This window comes from Loxodonta africana, chromosome 6 (assembly GCF_030014295.1).
Source record: "Loxodonta africana isolate mLoxAfr1 chromosome 6, mLoxAfr1.hap2, whole genome shotgun sequence".
Classification (NCBI taxonomy): Eukaryota; Metazoa; Chordata; class Mammalia; order Proboscidea; family Elephantidae; genus Loxodonta; species Loxodonta africana.
In genome coordinates, this window is record NC_087347.1 from 140,133,220 (window position 1) to 140,139,745 (window position 6,526).

Consider the following 6,526-nt stretch of genomic DNA (forward strand, 5'->3'; position numbering starts at 1 on the left):
ACCTTTCAATTAGCAGCCTTAGTTCTTAACCACTGAACCACCAGGGCTCCAAATAACCACTGGGGCACATATATTCTCTGTCATATTGTGGCTTCCTAAATTTTAATTGCCTACTGGACAGTAGCTAAGTTCTCACCTTTTTACTTCGTCATAATATCTACTACTGTTCCTTAAAGACCAGCAACGTGGATGAATGCTATAAAATATAGACCAAATTAGGAACAATATAGTTTAGAACAAGGTTTACTCATACACTAATTCTTTAGGGAAATGGCATTTTCACAGTAATAGCTGCACAGAACATCAAATTTTCCTAAATATTTCATTTTTCAACCATGCCAGTTAAGGTTATGACTCAGTGTTTTTTTTTTTAAATGAGCTTTACTACTCAAGAGATATAAAACTTAGAAAAAACTCTCAAGTCCTTTCTTCGTCCTATTGTATGCCAAACTATGCAAAATACTCTTTTTAAAAAATTATAAACAGATTATTTAATTAACAGGTTATATTATTTACAGATAAATTTATATGTCTGGGATTTCCTTCAAGCTAGGGAGGAGGACAGGGTGTATTGTATATAGCCAGACAAGATCTACCATGAGCTGATAACGGCTGAAGGTGGGTAATGGGTACAAGGGGTTCATGTATATTTCTCTCACTTTAGTATGCATTTTCAACAGAGCTTTTCATAGCTTTTCTCTCCTTCTAGCCTGTTGTTCCCCCAGACAGCTGACTGGCTCACTACCACAATTCACTGGGTTTTCTGACGTGGCCACTTCCTCATGAGATCTTCCAAGATAACCTTGTCTAAAATAGCCACCAACGCTTTCTAGACCTTGTGCTTACTTCCTTTTTGTTTTCATGGTACTTAAACCTTTTTAAAATTAAATGTCTGTTTGTTCATTTTTTGTCCTTTCCCATTAGAACATAAAAGACTGTCTCTCTTGCTCACCTAAACACCTCAACAGTATTCAACAAACACGTAGTGAGCAACCCTGCTGCTGAATGGGTGAAGAGTCTATCCTGACTACAGAGAACTGAGTACAAAACTAAGCGCAAGGAGACCAAAGTCAGATTTAGGGCTCTACCTTCTCCTAGCTATGAGATCTACGACAAGTCTTTTAGCCTTTCCTGCCTTTCTGCTCCTGGGTAACTCTAATCAGTCAGTTACTTCAAAGGACGCAGGAAGAATCAAGAAGACAAAAGATGTGAAGGGGTTTGACCTGTGAAGCACTAAATGCTCTCCTTCCATAACAACTTGACCACAGTCTGACCAATAATAATACAATTCTACCCTACATCTGGAGTCCCTGGATGGTGCAAACAGCACACTCCGCTGCTAACCAAATGGCTGGTGGTTCGAGTCCACCCAGAGGCACCTTGGAAGAAAGGTCTGGAAATCTACTTCCAAAAAATCAGTCACTAAAAACCCAGCTGAGCACAGTTCTACTCTGACACACACAGGGTCACCATGAGTTGGAACTCATTACCCCATATTTACCACTTAAATTCTTTTCATGAGATTGCACTTGAATCATAAGTTTTAAACTAACTACAAGTTACATTTTCTGAAAATATTTTTACTCCTTCGGGGACTAATAAGAGATACACTGCCTAATGACTAAAAAGGTTTTAATAAATTAAAAATTATAGGTAAAAAAAGGTAGATAAGAAAATATGATACAGGACTGCTAAGATAAAATGGGGCACTTCCCTCTGTATCTGCTAAAAGGGCTTGCAATGAAAGAAAGTCAGTAACACACAGACAAGGTCTGTGAACAAATACCAAATAGCTCAAGTCACTTGTTTAAAAGATGAGATAAAGATTCCCTGAAGAATTCGAACCTGTAAGCGCGGGGGGAAAACACCTTATTCAGCACCGTCTCCCTGCATTTCACAGTGCTTGGCACAAAGGTAGCTCATAAATACCTTTCGAATATTGCTAAAAAATGAACTATGCAATTGAAAATACATAATTTTTCATAGCAATAAATATTAATTTGAAACCTTTATTTAAAAATGTGGGTTTTGTTTTATTCAGAACTATTGAAACATATCTGCTTATTGATGGGCTATTTTTTTTTTTTTTTTTATTGTTGTTAGGTGCCATCGAGTTGATTCTGACTCACACTGATCTTATAGGGTATACCAGTACTGCCCTAAAGCGTTTCCCAGGCTGTAATCTTTACAGGAGCCACTGGGTAGGTTCAAACCACCAAACTTTCGATTAGCAGCCAAGTGCTCAACCATTTGCACCACCAGGGTTCCATGTTTATTGGTTAGTGCACACCTGACCATCTCATCTGAATCCACTAATCAATCTTAATAACACCAAGAGTCAAGAGAAATATTACTCAGCATTATCTGCTATGTACCATTACAAAAACATTAAAATTTGAATGTGATGGAGCCAACAGATCTAAGTACACACTTCTACAGGAAAACACAGGGGTTGGAGGAAGATGCTGAACTACACCATGAAGCAATCAGACAAATCCAAAAGGTGGGACATTCTAGAGGATAATGACTCAGGAGGGAAATGTTCATATTAAAACTGATTTAGACAGAAGGGCAATAGATGAATTTTGTCTGGATTCAGATTTGGATAGAAAAACCTAACTGTAAGGAAATATTTTAAAGATAACTGGAAAACAACAGAAAACAGGCTGAGTATCAGATGACACTAATTATTATGGTTAATTATTAGCTGTGATAATGGTATTGTGGTTATGTAAAACTAGATAATTTTTAGAGAGACATACTAAAGTTTTAAGGGTAAAAATGACATTATGCCTATAATTTATTTCCCACAAAAAAGGGTAAATACAGAAAAATGCTAATAACCATTACAGCAAGGTGATAGTACATGAGTTACATCGCATCATTCTACTTGTTTAATTTGAATAAGGAAAAAAACTACCACCACCATCCCAGTCTGATCTGGTGTGTACCAAGTACTCTAATCTCAAGGCTGGATCCAGACGATGTCACCTTTAAAAAGCTCCCCCTTGGAATGCCTCAACTGGCAGAACTCCTACGGGAATCAAGAATAGACAAATCTTCGATCTGCATTTTTAAAAAAAAGGATGACAGCAAAAAACCCTCAATTTGAAAATCCATCAACGACCAGAAAGAATGTCTTTGAAATGAGAACATTCATCACCATACTATTTTGTCTAATTCAAAACTTAGTTCCTCCCATGCTTTGCGATTGAACTGTGTCCCCCAAAAATGTGTGTCAACTTGGCTAGCCCATGATTCTCAGTATTGTGTGGCTGTCTTCTATTGTGTGATCCAATGTAACTTTCCTCTGTATTGTAAATTCTAACATCTATGATGTTAATGAGGCAGAACACCATCTACAGGATTAGGCTGTATCTTCAGTCAATCTCTTCAGATACAAGAGAAGTGAGCAGAGAGGAGAGGGACCTCATACCACCAAAAAAGACAGCCGGGAGTGGAGTGCATCCTTTGGGCCTCAGGTTCCTGTGCTGAGAAACTGGATGACAAGGCCCTTCTCCCAGAACTAACAGAGAAAGAAAGCGTTCCCTGGGAGTTAGAGAACTGAATCCCGACTTCTAGCCTCCTACACCATGAGAGAATAAATTTATTCGTTAAAGCCATCCACTTGTGGTATTTGTTATAAAAAATAATTTTTTTTTCCTAGACCATGAGAGAATAAATTTATTCGTGAAAGCCATCCACTGGTGGTATTTGTTATAGCAGCACTAAGTAAGACACCCCGTAAAACAGTAATTATAAATGTTAAAGGCCTTGTACATTAATATGTGTATTTCATAACAAAACTAATTTCAAGGAGTTTAAATTCTCCCTCTTGGATACACCAAAATACAAGAAAATCAACACTGAAAATTCTCAGTAATGCCAGGTATCACATAAGAATATATACATAACAGGAAAAAAATTCCCCACTCCCCCAAAATCCACCTTCACCACCAAGGTTTGCAAGTTACTGGGAGAAGTTCACATATTTCTGCACAGAACAACTGGGCAGACTGTAAAGATAAAGGCATACAGTAAAACATAGACATGGAAAAAGTCACTGTTACTCTATTACACTGGTCTACTGTTGTTTTAAGATTGTCCTCAACTGATCCAGATAAAGCAGCTCTCTATACAAGGCAAGTTTGGTAGACAAAAATTGCCCTTTAAACTACCAAACCAAAACTAAACCCACTGCCATCGAGTGGATTCCAACTCACAGTGACCCTAAAGGAGAGAGTAGAACTGCCCCATAGGGTTTGCAAGGAGCACCTGGTGGATTCGAACTGCTGACCTTTTGGTTAGCAGCCGTGGCTCTTAACCTCTATGCCACCAGGGTTTCCCTTTAAATCACAGAACCTACAAAAAGTTAAAGTTGTTTTTTAAATACACTTACGTTTCTTTCAATTCTAATTCTCTACTCTGTACCATTATATACTGTTCTTATTTTCCCAATATTTGTAATTCAAATGACTGTCATTACAACTGTCTAATCTTAAAATGAAAATAACTTTAAAGGCGGTTGTGTATCAAAACAGTAACTAAAAAGCCTAACAAATTTAACACGGCATAATAAGGGGGCAATGGTCATAGTATCAACAGCAGCAATTGCTGCTGTCTCCTTCTTACTGAGTTCCAGGCACTTGCCTTACACAGAATGCTTCCACTGCTCAGAAGGGCAGGAGGCTCGTCCTACTGCTACGTTTCTAATGACTGGCCAAGGGCTGCACGAGGAACACCCAGGAGAACCCCAGAGGAAGCCAGCTAGGCCTTCTACTAGACCATAACTTTGGTTTAGTCACAAACACAACTAAACATGAGAAGCACAGGCACGCACCGAAGTAAGCCTGCTTTATAACGCTTAAGAGAAACAAAAAGCTGTCACAACTGTGCCACTTCGCAGTTGCTTCAACACTCGGAAAAATACCCTTGAATTGCCCAATTCTTTGCTGTCAAAGCAAAAATAATCCACTATTTACTTACCAAGTTTAAAAATTTGTCCCTGTTATTAGCCAAAACAAACAAAAAACTTACTTAATCTAAAGTCTTTCATCATAATATTTCAGAAAGTAATCTCAAATTAAACGAGGATGACTTGAGAGTTTAAGTGGGAACTATATAAACAGCTTCATCTTTAAAGCCTTCTTGCATGCCAAAACACTCCAACTAATTTTTACATATTTTATAAAACGTTACCTCATGCAACTCATTAAACGCACCCTATACCTCCACGTACGCGATAAAAGAAAAACACCGTATTCGTGACATTGTACAAGTGTACTGTTTTTCAAAGTAAACCGAGGAGGGGCTACAGAACGCCCTTCTGAAGAAAACTTTTAAAAGCTGAATTTAAATCGTATCTTTTCAAGCTGGAGGGACAACGCTCAGTTTCTGCAGGCAATTCGGACAATTTTTACTTCGTGGGTAAACAACGATACATTCGAAATTATTAAAATCACAAGAATTCTAAGTACAGAAGTAACACCCATTTTTCACCCTCAAACACTTTCGTCACGTACACTAACTCTGGCCTTGCAAACACCAAGAAAACATTCCTCTACAATAAGCCGCAGCTCTCCGCCGGCCGCCTGGGCAGCAGCCCCTCCTCCCCCTCAGGCTGCACACGCCCGCGACCCTCGGGTCCGCGCCGAGCTCCTCCTCCTTCGCGCCTTTCCGCAGGCCCTCAGGACCGCTCCAGCCGCCGGCCCAGGGCCGGCCGGCAGGACAAAGCGCGCCGGCCCCCTCCCGGATCCAGACGACAAGCGATCCCACGCCCGTGGCCCGACCTTGGCGCCGCCCCAGGCCTGCCGCACAAAGCGCTACACTTCCGGCCGGGTCGCCGCCACCGCCTCCCGCGCCCGCCGTTCGCTCGCCCGCGGCCCAGGCCCAGGCCCAGGCGGGCGCCGCGGCCCGCACCGACCGTGGGGCGTCCGTCCCACTCACCGGGCCGCAGCAGCAGCAGCGACCTGGGCCTCGGCGACGAGCGCGCGCTAGCCCGGGGAGGCTCGGCCGCGGGACGAAGCGAGGGGCACAAGACGTGGAAGCCTGCTCCGATCCGGGGCTGAGTCGCGAGGCCGCCGGTCTCCGCCACCACTGACCCCGCCCGCCTCTCCGCAGCCCGCGCTCCCCGCCGACGCTGCGCAACCAACAGAGCCGGCGACCTCACTTCCGCCCGCGAGCGTGCGGCGGCGGGGGCGCGCCGGACACGTGACTCGGCGGCTTGCCCGGGCTCGAGTGGCGACGTGCGCGCGCCCCCGCGGCGTCGTGCGGAGGCGGCTGCGCGCGGCCCCTACGGCGGGCCTCCGTGGACCCGGCTCTGGCCGCCCTGGCTGGGGCCACGATGCATGGTCTCCGGCCCGGCAGGCGCTTGGACGGCGCACGGCGTAACCGTGGAAGAGCCGCGATCCACGGACCAGCCTCTCCAGGGTCCCCTGAGTGCTGAACGTCGGACCAGGTGCCCGCTGGGCATGTTTTCTGTTGGTCTTTTGGGATAAACACTTACATGGAGAATTGTTCTTCATGC

The 6,526-nt window shown here is 43.4% G+C and overlaps 1 protein-coding gene across 4 annotated transcripts in view; it reads right to left on the bottom strand.

Annotated features, from left to right (window-relative positions):
- The window catches only part of FAM168B (family with sequence similarity 168 member B), an 80,111-nt gene extending 74,018 nt beyond the window's left edge, over positions 1–6,093 (bottom strand). The window contains exon 1 of one of the 4 annotated variants that reach the window (XM_023556103.2): positions 5,947–6,093. The gene's annotated coding sequence lies outside the window, so the exon portion shown is untranslated. Of the gene's footprint in view, positions 1–5,522; positions 5,652–5,946 lie in introns of those variants that run through there. The other 3 variants (XM_023556107.2, XM_003416668.4, XM_023556102.2) reach the window with 3 other exon arrangements.
- Between the last annotated feature and the right edge of the window lie 433 nt (positions 6,094–6,526).